The 20,326-nt window shown below is 45.1% G+C and overlaps 1 long non-coding RNA gene across 1 annotated transcript; it reads left to right on the forward strand.

Moving 5' to 3' along the window:
• Positions 1-8,357: 8,357 nt before the first annotated feature.
• Positions 8,358-17,233, forward strand: LOC125941880 (uncharacterized). Its single transcript, XR_007464661.1, has 3 exons — positions 8,358-8,477; positions 16,314-16,400; positions 17,010-17,233. It is a non-coding gene; the product is annotated as an uncharacterized LOC125941880 (long non-coding RNA).
• The last annotated feature ends 3,093 nt before the right edge of the window (positions 17,234-20,326 follow it).

The following is a 20,326-nucleotide window of genomic DNA, read 5'->3' on the forward strand; positions in this document are numbered from 1 at the left end:
CAAGTGGTAGCGGCGTCAACTCCCGCCGGTATCGATGGGCGCTCTCACGGCGGGCGCTGAAAAAAGGTATTTATTGATAATGATCAAGAAAAATAGAGTTGTATGTTCTTTTCATGCCATGCGAATATAAATTTAAATGGATTAGGAATTTATTTTCGTTGAATGAATCTTACTGCGTATTGCTTTAATTAAAAACGCTGTTTTCTTTCCCATTGTTATTCCCTCCAAACATAGTCGCGCTTCAATCGCTGCTCCCATAACGACCCTTGCTGATGTCGGTGAAAAAGATCAGCACGCAATGCTGATCTTTTTCAGTCAGCAAAAGATCAGCATTGCGTGCCCAGCAAGAACGGCGAAGACGACGACGAAGTCGAAGATCCCGCGCCAGCTGGAGAACCGTCCCTTCGTGTCTGGCATTCTTCGTGTCTGGCTGCTGGTACTGTTGATTGCTCTTTCACTCCGCGCATCAGATACCGCACCTTCTTTCTTCCGACATGCTGGGGTCGGCTCGTAGAAAGAGACGCGTCATGTCCTCGACATACATTGCGACACCTTCATTCGGCATTTGTATACGGGACTGGAGATCGCGCTCAGGTCGTTCTCGGCGAATCAACTGAACGCTTTTTAATTTCCTCAGGACCTCAATAAAGTTCGTACTCACTCACTCACTTGCTGACTGAAAACACCAGGTGGCATTATTTAATTTAATTAATTAATTTTTGCTGTAGTCGCGTCGTCCTCCGAAGAACTGCGAAGCAATTTTTTTTGTTCCCGACCACAAAACGCATTTTTTGCCTCGTGTTCATGTCCCTATGTGTGTGTGTGTGTCTTACCTAATTTGTGTACTTTCCATGTGCGTCTTGTGTTGAAGCATCGAGTCGATGCTTCATTGGAAGGGAGAATAATGCCACCTAGTGTTTTGAGCCAGCGAACGCTCATCATTGCGTGCCGAGCAAGAACGGCGAAGAAGACGACGAAGTCTGAGATCCCGCGCCAGCTGGAAATTATTCAATTAGCACGTATATAAAATCTGCCCGACTCTTGGCCGATCCCCGTGAGTGGGTATGCGCCAAAGATGATAAGGTCATCATCATCATCATCATCAGAACCGTCCCTTCGTGTCTGGCAGTCTTCGTGTCTGGCTGCTTGTACTGTTGATTGCTCTTGCTTTAGCGCGTGACAATATTAACAGTGATGTGCAACTTCCGAGCTTACTGAAAGAACGTCCGCGCAAATTTCGGAAGTTTGTCTCATCTGACATGTCCTTCGCGTATCTTTACAATACATAATGAAGCTGCTGTCGAAGACGCAGTATGAATTTTTAACACTTACAATGCATATTTTAAATCTGTACTCATTGCTGATAACGCAACGATACCCTCGTTGGGTACTTCCTCTGCTTGCTCTATTCCTGATATCACAATCTAAGCACAAGGTGTACGGAACCTCATGCTTGAATTAGGCACCAAGAAATGTCCCGACTCCGCTAAAATTCCCTACTACATATTCTTCATGGACTGTTTAATACCTGTCAATAATTTTTGTAAAATTCTGATCTAGTGGTGTTGTACTCTCTTCCTGGAAGGTAGCGAAAGTTATTCCTCTCCATAAAGTGGGTGGCAAGCACGCACTTCGCAACTACATACCAATTTCGCCAACGTCCCGTTCTTGTAAAATGTTTGAGCACATTGTCCAGGAGCACATCATTCATTTCTTAGAAACCTACAACCTTCTATGCAGTGTTAAACATTGTTTCCGGCGTGGATTCAGCATGGTGACTCCACTGACAGAAACATGACACGAGATTTCTTTTCAAGAAAATTCTTCAAATAGATCGACTCAATGTTTATACATTTTTCTATGGCGTTTAACACAGTGCTTCATTCTAAAGTTTTGTTTAAACATGGGACCATTCTAAAGTACGAAAAATTGACTGGACAGCCAGCTTTCGTATATCCAACAATTCGCCAGTTTTAATTCCGCAGAATTTGTCAAATTTCCAGATTTATGCGGTATACGTCAGAGTTCAGTTATACGTGTTGTCTTATTCCTCATCTATATAAGTGACCTACCAAATAACTTGCCCTCTAAAATCCGCCTATACGCTACGAATGTGTCCTTTCCGATGTAATTGAAACTCCCGAGGATAAAATACGCCTTAAAATTCATTCGCACTGTTTTGCGCATGGTGTGAGACACAGCAATTGAAGATTAACTTATCCAAAAGTGTTATGTAATTTACAAACTAGACTACACCTTCATTGTTTTATTATTTACACGGTAACTCACATTTAAACAGGGTATACAACTACACATATCTGTGTGGCGTCTTCAAAAGCATTCTATCTTGGTTTCACCATGTTCAGCCGGTAGTTAACAAAGCACTCAAACAGACTGAGATATGTAAAACGTACTATTCCCTGACGCAAAGGCGACTAAGCTTCTATTATACAAAACGCTAATCCGGCACATACTAGCATATGCCTCAGTATTCTGGTGCCCGTACCACCTCTGTGATATAAATGAAACTGAGGCGGTACAAAAATAAATCAGTAGCCCCTCCCTTGTTGACAAACACCCTCCCTTGGGTGTTCCTCGGAACGATTTCCACTGACGAGTACCACGTTGTGCTCGAACCACAACCGGTAACACGCACTGCAGCTCTCTCCGAAGTTCCGGTTGAGAAACTCGCGTTAAAACCTGGCTCGCACCGGGGAAGTTGGCGCTAGCGTTGCCGAGGCGTGCACCATCGTTGTCTGGTTCCTGGAGGGAAAGACGACACTGACGTTTCGCCTGGGCTTCAGAAGCCCTCACGCTAGAATCGGCATGTCGATGACGAGCCCTTTCCTGAGCGAGGTTGTGGCGCCGTTGCGCAAACGCAGCCTGCTCCTTGGCGGAACGTACCACGGGGCCTTCCCATCCGGGCGCCGAAACTGATCTGAGGCGAGGGAAAGTATGGCGGAGCGCGCGCCAACCCCTTTTCTACCTTTCCCTACCCGCGACCACGGTGTAAGAAAATGCTAGGACGGCTTGGCCGCACGGCGGTTTTCTTATCAGCTAGCACGAGTCAAGTCGTAGGCTCGGTTTGAAAGGTGAATTGAATTTTATGCGTAAGTGTCAAATGACCCATTGAGCGAAATGCAGCTCCATTAACGTGAAACCTGGGGAGGTTCGAAGCGTGCGTGTAGTGATGTACCGCTAATGGGCTCATAGTTGGTTCATAATAATGGTTCATAACCCTGTAAACGCGGCCTCGCCATAACGACGACAGAAAAGTGAAATTCTACGCTGGAATGATGAGCGGCAACGCAGCCAGCTGTGGAAGACGATGACAACGACCGCATTAGCGCTCGGCACGCGGGACGCTCGGCACGAGCACGAGCCTGTTGCTTACCGTGACGACGACAGGAGACGCCGACAGCCGGGTGCATAAGGTCCTTCGCACCTAGAAGGCTGTGGGCTTTATACACCTCAGGTTCTACATATGCTTCTCCCGTTCTCTGTCCTTCCTTCATTGAAGTTAGCTCTTCGTTGTTCGTCGTGAAACCGATTCAGTGAAATTATGTACAATATCATTAACTTGTGAGGCGTTGCGTATAAAGGGCCGCGAGCTTTTCAAGCATGACATCGCCTCCATCTTTGAATAAATCGACTGTTATTCCATCTTCTCCAGCAGCTTTTCCTGGTCATGTCTTTCAAGGCCCTTCTAATTTCATCGCTAGTTATAGAATGAGCCTCTGTTCATCACTACTTCGAATGAAAGTAGCTTGGCTGTTCTGGGTACTGTACAGGTCAGTATAGAATTACTCAACTGCCATTACAATGTCATCGAAATTGCAGATGACATTACCCTGCTTATCTTTCAGTACATACCACTTGCCTATTCACCAGTATTCACCAAAATAGTTTCCAATAAAATGAGGGCAACATTTGACTTCAGCCAACCAAGAGAACAGGCTGGCTTCAGGAAGGGATATTCTACGATGGATCATATCCATGTCATCAATGAGGTATTACAGAAATTTGCGCAGTACAATTAAACTCTGGATGTGGCTTTCATAGATTATGAAACAAACATTTGATTCAGTAGAGATACCAGCAGTCATAAGACATTGCGTAACCAAGGAGTACAGGAGGCATACGTTTATATCTTGGCAAATATCTACAGGATTGCGCAACAACTTTGGTTCTTCACAAGACGACTAGAAAGTTACCTATGAGGAAAGGAGTCAGGCAAATAGACACAATCTCTCCAATGCTATTCACTGCATGCTTAGAAGAAGTATTCAATCTCTTAGAATGGGAAGGCTTAGGAGTGAGGATCAACGGCGAATATCTCAGCAACCTTCATTTGCAGATGACATTGTCCCTCAGCAACAATGGGGACGAATTACAGCAAATTATTGAGGACCATAACCCAGAAACTGTAAGAGTGGGGTTGAAGATTTATGCAGAAGACAAACATAATGTTCAATAGTCTGGCAAGGGAACAAGAATGCAGGATCGCAAGTCAACCTCTAGAGTGTGTAAAAGCGTACGTTTATCTAGGTCAATTACTCACAGGGGACCTGATCACGAGAAAGAAATTTATGGAAGAATAAAATTGAGTTGGAGTGCATACGGCAGACATTGCGAAATCTGACGGGGAGCTTACCACTGTCGTTGAAAAGTGTACCATCATGCATTCTATCGATGCTAACATATGGGGCGGAAGCTTGGAGGTTAGCAAAGAAGCTGGAGAACAAGTTAAGGACCGCACAAGGAACGATGGAACAGAAAATGTTAGGCCTAACGTTAAAGACGGGAAGAGAGCGGTGTGGATTTGAGAGGAAACGGGGATAGCCGATATTCTAGTTGACATTACGCGGAAAATGTGGAGCTGGGCAGGCCATGTAATGCGTAGGATTTATAACCGGTGGACCATTTGAGTTACAGAATGGATACTAAGAGAAGGGAAGCGCAGTCATGGACGGCAGAAAACTAGGCGGGGTGATAAAGTTAGGAAATTTGCAGGCGCAAGTTGGTATCAGCTAGCGCAAGACAGGGGTAATTGGAGATCACAGGCAGCAGCCTTCGTCCGACAGTGGACATAAATTAGGCTGATGATGACCATCATCATCATAATTAACACTTCGTGCTGACTATCAAATTATATACTTGTCAGCTGCTAAACAGTCTTCGACGTGCAGCTTTTACGAACTTTAACTGAAACCACTTCTGCACACACTAACGCATTTTAACACAGTTTTGTTTTTTCACACACTATTGTACTGTGCAATTATTTACCTAGCAATATCCGTTCCCTCCCATCGAAGCAATTTGTCGCCGCAATCGTTGGAAACACAGCATAGTACTATTATCCCTATATTTTGTATAACGTTTAATTTCTTTGAGCTGTTGAGTTGTACCAACCCCTGCAATAGCCTATTTAAGCAGCAGTATGTTTAAATAAATAAATAAATAAGAACAGTCTGCCAGCGGACGCAGGGACGCTGTCTACAGCCGCCGACGTCGAGAGTATAAAAACTGCTTTTACTATTGCAGAATGTTTAGCAACAATAGACCGTTAGAAGCTATGCAAGGCACCAGGACAGGATGGCATACCTTACAAACTTTACAAAAGCACGAAATATAATGTTCTCGCTAAGTTTTGGGGGCCATCAATAAATGTTGGGCCATTCCTCATTCTTGGCGGCATGCAAAAGTGCCTCCTATCCTCAATACTGGACACCCTCCAGACAATCTCGCTCGTACGCGTTCAATATCACTAACATCAACTTAAGCAAGCTGGTGGAGTGGTGTACTCGTAACACGTATTACATGGTGGCTCGAGCGATAGTCCTGCTATCATCCTGACCAAATCGTGTTCCGTCGCGATCTCGGCACTCAGGATGGCCCTGTGTACCTTTCTTCTATGGCTCCCTATCGGAGGCCGCTCTCGACGTATGGGTACCATTCTGGCGTTGAACATTCCCAAAGCATACGAATATGCCAGCCACGAATTTATTGTCGGAATTCTTCATGGATTCAATTTCTTATTCGTATTTGCGCATTCTTCGACGTTTTCTTCGCGCTCGCAGTTTTTTCATTCACCCGGCTTGCCAAGGAGCAGGTGAGTTCGTCTGACATCGTGGTGTCCTACAAGGATCGATACGCGCTCGCACCAGTCCCTTTCAGCACCGCTATTCTTCCACTAGTTTCGAAGCTATAGCGATGTTACAGCACGCACAATACATCATGTAGATGGACGAGGTCACTCTTTGGTTCGTTATGCCTGAAATCTTCCGCCAAGAACAAGCGCTTGAAGAGGCCCTAGGCGTGACTCACAACTGGTGTGCTAAGATAGGGCTTGAAATATACAAAGAAAAGACGGTATACATGTAGGTAGCGAAAAAGTATGGGCGCCGTCTACTTGCACTGTGGCTCTTCAGTTAATTTGGATCAGCAGCCATTGCATGAGGCTTCAACCATCATGTGCTTGGCCTTGAAATTCATGTCTTCTAATCTGCGGGACCATAGGTCAAGAGCGCAAGCAACAGGCAGCGGAAACGATACACTCGCTACGCAGGATTGCGAAATCTGGCGGCGCGAGCGCCGACACGGCCAGCCTTCTTGTACATGAGTACTGCAACCACAGCTCGTCTACTGGGCCTGTTTCACCAGTCTCACCTAGACCAAATAGGCTCGCCTTGCGGCCAATAATCACGAAATCATGCCTGTCATAACATTACTGCACGTCTCACTCCGGTGCCAACCCTACAATCCCGAGTCCCAACACACCACTACACTCTAATCTTGGTAACCTATAAGTATACCTATAAACATCAGTAACTAATAAAATAACGGTACATCGTCAGTCCTTTTGATGTTTTCATTATTATTGCTCATGCTAAGGGTTACAATGATGAAACTGAGTGCGACGGGAGCTCTTTATTAGTTACATTGATCTGCTGCCAGCATGTAACCTCTATATTGTAACCTATAGAATTTTAAGTAACCTTTAACCGAGACCCGACGGAGACATTATATAGGAAGTGGAAGTTCGCAATTTACACAGTATAACAAAGCGCAGGATAAGTAACCTGCATGCACACGTTGTTGATCCACTTGATAAGCATGTGTACGGGTGTTCAGTCGCAAATTTTGCATGAGATCAAATTACTCATTGAGCCGGCAGAGCCACATATCGGAAGTATACGCCGCGGGAAAGAATGTTCTGCAAGAATAATGACGATTCTTGCCGGAAGTACAATCACCGAATGAGCAAATATTATATACAATTAGCGCTTTTCACAGGCCCTACATGTGTCCTGCAGAAAGCTATCTCGTTGCCGCCGCATGCCGCTGCCGACACACGCCGCCGCAAGTGTTTTTCTTTGTTATGAGTCTCACATTCACGGATTGGAGAGCACTTTTGACGTATGTTTAGTTCATCTCGTGGCAAAATAATGCTCCTCTGGCACTTCTGCCTTCTTCATGAGGCGAGAAAAAGAAGGATGATTATTATTATATGGAGGAACCTGGAAGGCCCTTTTGCCGTGTTTACTCAGTGCGAATTTGCTTGGGCGCATTCATGGAGCAAGCTCAATCGCAGACTGATGTAGCAACGTTTTCCTCATATTACAACCATATAGAGCAATGCGTCGTTGCCTAGAAAGCGCCCAAAGAATTAGTGAGTGTTGCCCCAACGGAATGTATCTTAATTGAGCATTTTTAGCAAACCATCTCTGCTGCCGAGGTGCGAAATTGGATGCAAACAAAATGCAATCATTAAAAGGCTTGGCACGTTTCTCCCATTATTGATTGTGCACTCAGCACCGGTACGAGTAAACGTCTGCAACACGCCACATTTCGCTATATTGTACAGCAGCAACACGGTTGGTCCAACGGGCCAATGCATGTCAGCGCAGCAAACCCAGCACGGGAAAAGCCGCATACAGCCACTCCACTACCGCGGAGCCGTGTAGACTGATGAAAGATACAGTTGTCTGAAGTTCTACCACCATGATGGCAATAAAGAATGATTGTGTTCAATGCGGCAACATTGTTTCCAAGAGCGCACTATGTCCATAAATTTGTGTTTTTGCTTACCCTGAACGAACCCGTTTTTGTTTCAATATGTGCAGCCGGATCTGAATGTCCGAATCGTGCTTCAGTTACTGTACTTCACTGCAGAAGCAGCGGCCATGTTCTTATGCCATCTCTCCGCGTTTCCTTATATAGTTCCAGCATTGCATGACGGGACGTAGATGCAAACATGACGTTGTGAGCTGTGCATGTGTGTTTCGTTGCTGTTTTCGCGCCAATTTTGTGGGGGACAATGGCAGAGACGAACCGGGACTTATTTGGGATAGCGCGCGGTCGCTGCAAGGAGTCATTTTGTGACTGTGAGCGCTACAGTGTTCTGAGGTCGGCGAACATTCGCTGTGACTACTGTGATCACTGCCCCGGATCGCATGGAAAATTAGACGAGCTTGGTAAGTGTTCTTGCATTGTGCTGGTTTGTCTGTATTCGGCATATAACTAGGCTGCAGCTTTTCTTTCATTAGAGGGGAAGAACGTGAAAAAGAGAAAGCAAAGGGGTAAGCAGCGATTTGCGCGGAAACGCATCCGTGTTATGCTAAAAAAAAGTTTTAAGGCTCGTTCACGTTACGCGCACGGCAGCCCGCTGCGCGTTCGCGGGCCGCCGTTCGATGGCGGTTTTCCTCGCGAACGGCGAGATTTACTTGCCGTAGAGAGGATGTGACCATAGGATGTGACCGGGACCCATTTGTGCGGCAGCCGTACAGCGAAGTGATCAATCAGTGACCGAGGAGTGGTCGTTCTGGCAACGACGGCAGCCTATATACCGCTGCTCATCGCTCGGCGGCGCCGATATCGTCGCTAGGCCTTTTCCGGTTCACCTCAAAGCTAAAGCTGATGGCGCTTCGGAATGAATCACCGACGCCACAAGCCGCAATATTTCATTACCGTTGCTGTTCGCTCTTCGCAATAATTATAGACAATGCAGGAAAATACGCTAATATTAGCGGCGCCGTCGGTAGCGATGCAAGCACAGCCGCGCCCGTCGTCTCCCGCGGTAAGCCGTGCAGTGCAGCTGAGCTGGACAGGTATCGGAGCTCTCCGTTCGTGTTTAACGTTTTACAGTAGATATCGTTTATTGCGATAGCAATTATATGGACACTCCAAAGCAGATTTCTGCCGTCGGCGTCGCCGTCGCTGTCGCCGTCGCCGTGAGGTTCCGTATGACGTCAATGGAGATGAAATAGTCGCCGCGCGCCGCCGAACGCTGTATTGCGAGTGAAAGGGAACGAGGGACGCGCGCTTTCACGGGGAGTGAACGCACGGCGGAGAACAAACGCGCGTTCTGATCTGTGCTCTCTTAAGGGCTGCAGAAGTAGGCGTCTCTTTCCTCCTCTACAATCACCCAATATGTAGAGCAAACGTGCCTTCTTCCGAGGCAAGAAAGGGCCGTTTGGAGAGGGGGAGGGAAGGGAGGCAACGTTTAGCTGCGGCACCAAGCGCCAATTTATATCAGGAGGCTCTGGCAACAGTCACCAACGCCGCACGCATTTGTGCGAACGCGGGCAAAACGCCGACGGCGTCGACAACAGTTCTGCGTGTTGCCGGTGCTGCTGCATGTCCAAGTTTATACAGCTGATTAAGCTGCTACATTACTCCGTATAGCTCTCTTCAATTGCTATCGCAATTGATGCTTCACCTTTCAGGTGAAACTGCGACAACTTTTTCGTAACGTGTACAATGTATGCATCACTTTACGTAGTGGCAATTATTTTGCGGGGATTTGCGTGGAACAGAAGCTGCAGCCGATGTTTGCGTTGCCGGTGGCGGGGGCGCGCAGAGTCGCGGTCGTCGATTGGCCCGTCGGTCGGGCGGCGGCCGGGGCCCCGGCCGAATTTCCGTCTACAATTGGACACCTCTCGCGCGGCAGACGTTCTACGGCACTGGAGGCCGGTTTGCCGTTAAGGGATATTTACCGCTAACATGAACGTGCCTTTACTTGATTTTACTCTCAAGTGGCTTGCACGCGGTGTTGCCGATCGCTGCCTGTGGCGTTCGCTTTTAATGCGTGAGCATTGTTCGGCTACTTCCCCAACAAATATGTCCGTAACTTAACGCCTTTCCCATAGGAATACACAGAGCTTCATAGGAAATACATAGGATACATACAGGGTGTTTTTTTAGCTGCACCAAATTTTTAAAATTAGAAAAATATAAATATTATTGCGATAGCAATTATATGGACACTCAAAAGCAGATTTCTGCCGTCGGCGTCGCCGTCGCCGTGAGGTTCCGTATGACGTCATTTGGAGAAGAAATCGTCGCCGCGCGCCGAACGCTGCATGTGCGAGTGAAAGGGCGCGAGGGGCGCGTCTTTCACGGGGAGTGAACGCACGGCGGAGAACAAACGCGCGTTCTGCGCCGTGCTCGCTTAAGGGCTGCAGAAGTAGGCGTCTCTATTCTCCTTCACAATCACCATGTATGTAGAGCAAACGCGCCTTCTTCCAACGAGCGAGAGGCCGTGGGGGAGGGGGAGGGAAGGGAGGCGACGTTTAGCTGCGGCACGCAGTGCCTCTTTATATCAGAGGCTCCGGCAACAGTCACCAACGCCGCACGCATTTTGAGCGAACGCGGGCAAAACGCCGATGGCGTCGACAACAGTTCTGCGTGTTGTTGCTACCAAAGCCGCTCACCTTACTTCGTATGACATTGCTGTGTTGCTATCGCATTCATTGCTTCGCCCTTAGGGCGAAACTGTGACATTTTGGTCACGTTATGTTTACCATTCGAGTGTACGGATTGGCGGCCTCTAGATACAGAGCAATTTCCGCACTTACGTGCGTAATTAGCGAAGTTACGATAAGTAACTTTCTAATTATGAACAATAGGTGGCTACAGCAAATGAGTAATTTGGGGCCCGTCCTCGACACTACCTATCCCAATGATCAAATTTGGAATAGCGGAGTTCATGTGGGAGCTACGCGAACAATTATTTCCCCTTGGCAGGCTCTTTGAAACCGAAACTGGCCGCGAAAAGAGCGTCTGTGTCGTCGATGTCGCCGCCCCCCAGCTTTTCGTCACGTCTCCGAAGTCAGCGCTGGTCCGGCCCCGCGAGCAGCTTGCGTTAGCTCTTTGCTGTCTGCGGCGTTCGCAGTCGACGCTACAGACTGATATGACGTTGTGCCTGCAGTATCTAAAAGCCCAAGGAGCGGGGTTGGCGCTACAGCGCAACGTGGCGCCCGACGGAATGACGAAGTAAATTTGGCGGCCCGCGGGCATTGAAGCGCCAGGCCAACGCCGCAGACAGCAAAGAGATTACGCAACCTGCTCGCGCGGCCGGACCGGCGCTGACTTCGGAGACGTGACGAAAGGCTGGGGGGCGGCGACATCGACGACACAGACGCTCTTTTCGGGGCCAGTTTCGGTTTCAAGGAGCCTGCCAAGGGGAACTAATTGTTCGCGTAGCTCTCACATGAACTCCGCTATTCCAAATTTCATCGTTGGGATAGGTAGTGTCGAGGACGGGCCCCAAAGTACTCATTTGCTGTAGCCACCTATTGTTGATAATTAGAAAGTTAATTATCGTAACTTCGCTAATTACGCACGTAAGTGCGGAAATTGCTCTGTATCTAGAGGCCGCCAATCCGTACACTCGAATGGTAAACATAACGTCACCAAGATTTATATTTTTCGAATTTAAAAAGTTTGGTGAAGCTAAAAAAACACCCTGTATAGTGGTATATAGTGAATAACGACTCATGCACACAACCTACAAAGCATGTCGGGGCTCGAACCCTCAACCTTCCAAGTACGCAGGCTGTCGAACCCTTGACCTCCGAAGCAGATAAAAACTGGTACCCCAAACCTTCCAAGCATGCAGGGTATCGAACTCTCGACCTCTGATGCATATAGTGTTCGAACCCCGACATTTTCCGTGTGGCGTATTGAACCAATGGTCAGTACTGATTAAGCAAAGCTCAAGTGATGGTCAGTTGTAGTCAAGCGATGGTCAGTAGTGCACAATGGAGATGAGCAAGTGGCACCATGCTTCCAAATGCCTTAACTCCAGTGAAGTTCCTACAGAATTCTTTTTAGTTGAGTTGTACGGATGCACGTCATTTTGCAAAATCGCAGAACGTCGCCCTTTTATTATATTGGTTTATTTGTATTGCAGTACAATAACTTTTTGCAGATGGTAGGTAAATTCATGACCGCGACATTGTATATTACCATGGGCATGCTATCGTAATCACTTGGACGCTTACAAAACATGTTAACAAAAGCTTTGTTGACAAAGTAATTGTGCTTATGAATACCTGTAAAATCCAATACCAGCGTACTAACCACACTTCTGCATTATATTCTAATTGCCTTGCATGTAGTGCTCACAGATTGAAATGCGACATTCCGAGCTTGTGGCCGCCGGTACATGCAGCGCAACCCCTGGAAGTAACACGTTGCATTGTGGTATATACCATGAGGGTGAGCGTGATTTGAGCGTAGGCTTACTGCTTCCGGTTGCCAATGAGCGGGACTGTGGTTTTCCGCAGCGCCAACGTACAGTGTAGCGGTATACCGCAATGCAAGATCTTGCTTCCACAGGCAACGCTGCATACATGAGCGGCCACGCGCTTGCAGTGTCGCATTTCAATCCGTGAGCACTGTACATGCAGCAGAACTGATAGTTGGGCGAGTTGGTACGAATTCATAGTGAAATCTTTTTGCGCACACAATTGACACGGACACAGTGAAGGGGAGACACACGAGCGCTTACTCACAACTGTTTATTTTCGGAAAGATACAAAACATATATACCACAGCTATCTGCACTGAGCATGTGCAACAAGAGTCGTCAGTGTAAACAGAAAAGATTAAAAGGTTTCAGTGTAAAGTCGTCAGTGTAAACAGAAAAGATTAAAAAGATTACCCAGTATTCAAATATGTAAATTCTCTGTCAGAAATTGCAACCGATGCTTCACTTATGCATTTGTCAGCACACTTCATGATATGGAACGCTTCTGTTATTTCACGTGTTAGTTTGTTTTTATCTGAAAACAGAATGTCAGTGTCAGTAAATACCGGATCACAATGACATAGATTACAGTGGTTTGATAAATGTGAATGATTTTCTTTACCTAGAGAACGTTCATGTTCTTTTAGACGGGTGTTTATGCACCGACCGGTTTGTCCTATGTACATCTGGCCACAAGTCAACGGAAGCCGGTACACAACACCTATTCTGCATTTTGTGAATTTTTTATCTTCTTTAAGACCGCAGCTGCATTTCTTTACCTTATTATCAAACTTTTTTGAAATAGCTTGGCACAGTTTTTGCACCTTGTTAGGTGCACTGAAAACCACTTCAACACCATACCGGCTGGCTACATTCTTTAGCCCATGGGAGAAATAATGGACGTAGGGTACAACCGCAAGGCGCTTTCTGTTTGTGCTAACCCTGTTCCTAGGATCGGTGGGTTGTACACCTTTTACTATTTTAATTACTTTTTTGGCCGATCTGACTATAATGTGTTCCGGGAATCCCGCTGAAGCTAGCCTTGTTACCTGATTGGCAAAGCTTTCTTTTATTCGGTGGCAACAAGATTTTTCTAAAGCGCCCCGAAGGCAAGACACCGCGATTCCGCTTTTTACAATCTTCGAATGTCCTGATTTGTACTGTAATATGGGCTTTTTTGATCTAGGGCTGTATATCCAGCATGTGTGGTCGGGTAGCAATCGCAGAGACACATCTAGATACTGTAGTTCGTTTTCTTTAGCAATCTCATGGGTAAAATTAAGGCCAAGCCCGCATTCATGGAACACCTTTAGTACATTATCTACATTGCAGCCATGTTCATTCCCATCAAATATAACCAAAAAATCATCAACAAAACGGAAAATTTTTTTTGCCAAGCTTCCTAAAGCGCTGTGAATACTTTGGTCAACACGAGCTAGAAAAATGTCGCTTAGTAGTGGGGCTACCTTGGAGCCTATACATATACCAGATTTTTGCACATATATTGCTTCATTCCAACCGACAAAAGTAGAGCTAAGATAAAAGAACAGTACTTCCATAAAGCTTTCCACGGGTACTCCACAGTCATTTCTGAATTTTACTTCATCATTATCTTCGCAAATACATAGTTTGACATTTTTTAACAACTCTGTGTGGGGAATCGAGTAAAATAAATCTTGGACGTCTACGCTGAAGGCGTTACATCCCTTTGTTTTGTTTTCCCTCAAATAGCGTACAACTGCCTCAGAATTGCAGATTGCTAACGGATCTGGGATTCTTAACGAGGAAAGCTGTTTTTGGATAAACGATGCTACCTGCTGCTGCCAAGTGCTTCTTTCTGTTACAATGGCTCTGAACGGCTCTCCAGGTTTGTGCGTCTTGCATGAGAAAAACACTTCAAGATGCAGGCCTTTAGCTTTTTTGACTGAGGCACATAGACTTTCTAAACTGAGGGAACGTAGTAATTCAATAGCACGCTGTTTTTCTTTAGCAGGTTTAACATCTATTCTCTTGAAATTTTTATCCATAGCTTCACAAGCTTTTTGACCAAACATACCATCAGGTAGGACAACAAAACATCCTTCTTTATCGGCGGTAAGAACACGTAACCCTCTAGAGGCCAAGTCTCTTGCCACTAGGTTGAGCCGGTTGGGGCTCACACATGATGTTTTTGCCTTCGCGATAGCGTCTACACATTCAGAAACACACCTTGCTCGTTCCTCCTCTGGGACCAGTCGGGAGACGGCTCTCGATGCTGCCAGCTTCGCCGGTGGACACAGTACCGGTCTCCCCTTCACTGTGTCCGTGTCAATTGTGTGCGCAAAAAGATTTCACTATGAAAACTGTACATGCCCTTCTGTGTGAAGAAATAAGCAGATAAATTTAATGTTTGACAGGGTCTGTGGAACCAGCTGTAGCTGGTAATGATGTTTCTAATGTGCCAAACTCCAGCCAAGCGGTGACTATCGATACCAGTGAGTATATGAAGCCAATTTTGTCCAAAATAAATATATACTTATACACATAGAAAAGCTGTTTCCTGTGTGTCTTACAGCAACTGTTATAATAGGCAACGTTCATGCTTTTTGGGCTGAGCAGTGTTTCTACAGGCTGATTTCAGTGGGTCTGGCATTTAATGAAAAAGTGAACGTGCAATACGACTCTGAGCATCGTCGACAACTTGGATTTCATAGTGCACATTAAGCAAGCATTGAATGACAATACTTAGTTGCCTAATAATGTCAATTTCATTTACATTTTATAATGTTTATTTGCGGGCCACGTTTTGTTGAGATAATTGGAGCGCAGTCCTAGTGCAAGCTAGATCCAAGGTTCAATATCGGCTGTGAAAGCTTACTGGCCGCAGCAGACATGCCATCGGCGCATTTTTTGCACTCAGTTTTGGCTTACAGGCACGCCTAACAGAACGCTTACTAGGCACCTGGCAACCAGTATAAAGTTACAGCTGAAATTTAACCATTGGGACAGCATGTGATGGGACTATATATGTTGAAATGCTCTAAACACAGAAAAAAAGTGAGCAGTTTATTACTAGTTCCATTCTTAATTCCTGCTTAGTGTCCACAATGCTCCTGAATTTATCAGCGATGCTTGGAAATTCTTGAAAGCATCCTGAATTCTTGACAAAATTTGAGTCCCATTAAAAACACTGTATATCACCAACGTGCCGCTGCCAAGATTCTCGGGGAGCAGTCGCTCGTAGCAGAATGTGAGATAAGGTGGCACTGTCTTTCGGAATTACTGGAAACAAATATGTTAAACTTCAAAAATTCTCCCCAGGCGTTTTACAAGTAAAAATCGTTACAGAAAGTAATTGTATAGTGCACAGTGACTTCAAAGTATTAAAAAAATGCTGTAATGTCGATCAGAAGGGCTGTCGCAACGTCGTATACAGTTGCTGCTGGTATGTCGCATTTTTGGTTTCCATATGCTCACAATCTCTTACGAGTAACTGATGTTGGTATTTTCTTGCCTTACTATAGTGACCACACAAGAGACATATGATGCAAAAACAGAAAATAACAGTGATTCTTGGGAAGAACATAATGGTTAGTTCACTAGAAATTTATACCCAAATCTTTGCTCTGTGTTTGGTGTTTAATGAAGCATGAATTCTGAAATTTTCTTCAGGTCAGGTTGCTCATGGTGTGCGGGGCCACTACGAGATGGCAAATTCCTCGCTACCTGGTTGCTCAAAAGGTTTGACAGCTGTCAAATATAAACATGTATTATCACTCACTGTCAAATTTTCTTTCAGACAGCACTCCTTGGACTGGGGACTGGCATGTTCGCGGCACAGATGCTACTGAAGCTTCTGAACCACAAGATTCTGGAGGAAACTGTGGTATGGATATGGAAATATCTTGACTAATTCTTACTGTGTGAATGCAATGGCAGATGGGTTAAACTGAAAATAACTTAAACATATTTTTCTGATGATATATATCTTTTAGAAATGCCTGACTGTTTAAGTTAGTTCAATTTTTGTTTGTTAGAACTCCTGCTTTGGCTCACCTCAAAGTTTTCTGATTGCTGTTCAACAAGTGAGCAATATGCTTGTTTGTTGTACAGTTTGTTGCTGTTTACTGTGTCCTAGTGCTGTGCTGTTGTTGGACATATGCACCACTTTCCAGTCTTGATGTATGTTATATGACTCCATATAAAAGGGAGCGGGGTAGTGTGCTCTTAGTGGACAGGTATAAATTTTGAAGAAAGCATGAGGGTTAGCCTACCTCAACAACCTAATGGTTTGATGCGCCAAGTATACTTGATGCATCAAATTTGCTGACGTTTAATTAAATGTAGCTGTACCTGGCTCTTTAGTTATATTTGTTTTTCTTAATCAGTAAACTGGCGCTTTATCCATATTTTTAACATGTACGTATTGTTACATATTGTTCAAGTAGTCTGAAACCAGCATATGCATTTAAATAAGCTACTTTGTTGTTTACAGCAAATGCAGACTTATGTACCACAGCTCCTGGTGAAACAGTTGAGAGCAGCAGCTTACAACGCGCCAATGACTTGTCCCTTCTGCCTACAAGAAGCACAAATGATCTGTCACTGCTGCCTAATACAAGCACCAGGGACCTGTCCTTGCTGCCATCGAGAAGCGCCAATGACCTGTCCTTGCCACCTACAAGAAGCACCAATGATCTGCCACTGCTACCTACGAAAAGCCAGGTTAGGAAGCATGTCTGCAGTGCGTGCCAATTCCCCACAAGATACCTCTATGGCTTTCTACGTCACACGAAATATGTACACATGAACAAAGTCACACTAAAAGGTACCATATGTCACATGCGGTATGCCCACGTGAAACACTACAAGGATCACATAGAAAAATCTTGCTCATCATCTGCTGTTGATAACAGATTAATACCTGTAAATACGCTTGACATGGAAATGTCTAGTACTCAGGCTAGTAGCCAGCCATTGTGTGCCTCATACGTGATGGATGCGAAAACTAGTTCAGTTAATCAATCGACCGTTGAGGCTAAGACAAACATTAGTACTGCAGAGACACAGGCCTCAAGCCCTCAATTGATTGCCAAACTGTCATGCTTGGCTCGGCAACTGGAGTCACAACATCGCTGTACGAAAGTAGCTGTAGACGCAGTAGTACATGGAGTTGCAAATATCTTGGCAGCTGCCGGCGTTGCGCTTGATGTTTCAGCTCTTCATAATTCCAGTGCAAGGAAGGCACTTTATTGTTCCGAAGGAATATATGTGGCTCCAGTAGAGGTAACTCTTGATTGTGGGAGTAAAGGCTATATTATTCCTCTTAAAAGCCTGCTTGAAAATCTGCTGCACCACCCCTATTTTCTCCATTGCTTCAAGTCCAAATTGGACAACTCAAGCAGTGACCTCCTCAAGGATTTCACTGATGGCACGAGATTTCAGACACATCCCGTTGGCAGTTCCCATGATGAAAATTTAATTGTGATGTTACTTTACTGTGACGATATCGAGTTGGCCAATCCGATTGGCATGAAAAGAGGCTCTAGAGGTAAACTAGCAGTTTTTTATGTGTCATTTGTAAATATTAAGGCATCGGAGAGGTCGAAACTGAGTAATATTTTTTACTGGCTGTAGGAAACTCAAAGGACTTGAAGTCAATGGATGCAAAGGCAAAGCTCCTTAGTGACTTTTTTTCTACTGTGAATAAATTACAAACTGGCTGTGACCTTCAAACAATGCATAGCAAAGAAACATTTTTTGGGTACCTGTTGGCATACTCTGGAGACTCCCTGGCATGCCACAACATAGCAGGATTCAAGGAATCTTTCAGCAAGAATGTCCGCTTCGCATGTAGGACTTGTATGGTTGCAACATCTGAATTTTCTCGCTTCCACTATGAGATAGAGTGTTCTTTGCGTACCCAGTGTCAATATGAAAAGCAGTTGTTGCAACTTGAAAAATCCGATTAAAAAAAAGCTTCACTGAGCATTCAGCACAATGTGGTATCAATTCTAGGTCTGTGCTGTCCAAAATCAACCACTTCTCGATCTTGACAGACCTGCTTTATGATCCGATGCATGTCCTGCTAGAAGGGGTTGTTCCGTTTGAACTGCAACTCTTTGCAAAATTCATTGTGAGAGAAGCTTCATGGATCAGTTTAAGCCAACTCAATGCTGCCCTGTCCCAATTTTCTTTCCACAAGTTTGTGAGCAAAAGTGACTATCCCAGGCCTTTTGAATCTGATTTCAGTTTTCCTTCAGCAAGTTCTACTTATGTACTTATGCTGCATTTTTTGTTCATAATAGATAATTTTGTGCCCAGAAACAATGTGCAAGAGCCACACTGTGAGTGTTTTTTGTTGTTGTGCATAATCACGCAGCTGTTACTTTCTCCTGTGTTATCTCCTGATGTGCTTTGGGATGTTGAGCACCTTATTGCACGTCATAATGAACTTATTGTGAGGCTTTATGGCTCAGATGCATTTAAGCCGAAGCACCACATGCTGCTGCACATGACCACACAGATAAGACGCTTTGGTCCTTCTCATCATCACTGGACAATGCGTTTTGAAGGCAAAAATGCCCTTCCAAAATCCAAGAAATTCTGGTATTTCAAAAACATTCCCTTATCAGTTGCTGACTTTTTTCAAACGCAAATGTCCAGTGATCTTTGGGAAGCACCAGGTCACCCTAAACTTAAAGAAGCTCAACGTGGCATGCCAGATGTTGGAATGCCATTCATCCTGACGTCTGATTTCCTACATTGTGGTTTAGAGACCAGGAACATTGGCGAAGTAGCTTCTTCTGTGTCGTATGCCAATGTTGCTAATGTAAAGATCTCGATTTCTGATGTTGTTGTGTTTTAAAGAAGTGATGGTCCACTGTTTGGAGAGGTACAGGCAATTGTATCCTGGTGCAGCAACATTTTTTTTGTTGTGCATGTGCTTGTTCAAGCCAGATACGCAAAGCATGTAAATGCCTTTGTTTTGCTGAAGACAACGCATACAATGGCAATGAGGTCTGAATCGCTGTTGTACCCATGACCCCTGTTTGTGTACTCAAAGGATGACAATATTTATGGGATCACAAAGTGTCTCCATGAGTGTCCTCTCTGAATAAAGATGTGATTTTTTCAACATTGGTGTAAAGCCCACACAGCCCAGAGAATGTTTTTATTATATATGTGCAGTGGTGTCTTACAATGAAGTACTGTTCTTATTCCAGGAATTCTTTGAGTGGCTTCTTGAGAACTTGCCTGCATTTTCTCCGTGTGTGCAACCGCTCCTTGAGGGGAAAGTGCTTTCACAAAGACAGCACAAACAGCTGTGTCGCCAGCTCCGCACAGAAATCACACTCTTCTTAGAGTGAGTTTTTCCTTCCTCAAGAACACTAAACCATCCCTTATATCATTCACCAGCTTTTCATGCAAAAGCAATTCTTTGCTGTTTGATGCGAAAATAGAATGAGTGCTTCAAAACATTATTTTTGCTGAACTATCTGCAGTGAGAATGATATAATCACCAGCAGCAACACTGCCCAATGTCGTTGAATGTACAAGGCCCTTGGAGATGCTCTTGTAAAGATGTGCCCACACCTGATGTGGGATGAACCAAAGCCTGAAAGCCGGCTGCAGAAAACAAGAAGCCAGGTTTATGTGAGTCAGTGCTTATGTTTATAACAGGTAATGAGTGTGCCATCGATTGAAAGCATTGTATGCTGGGTCTTGACTCTACTGAATTCAGAAGCCAAATATTCAATCATGTCAAGGAAGTTGTCCAGCTTTGTCCTATACAAATAACAGGCGGCACAT

The sequence above is a fragment of the Dermacentor silvarum genome, unplaced genomic scaffold (assembly GCF_013339745.2).
Source record: "Dermacentor silvarum isolate Dsil-2018 unplaced genomic scaffold, BIME_Dsil_1.4 Seq522, whole genome shotgun sequence".
Lineage (NCBI taxonomy): Eukaryota > Metazoa > Arthropoda > Arachnida > Ixodida > Ixodidae > Dermacentor > Dermacentor silvarum.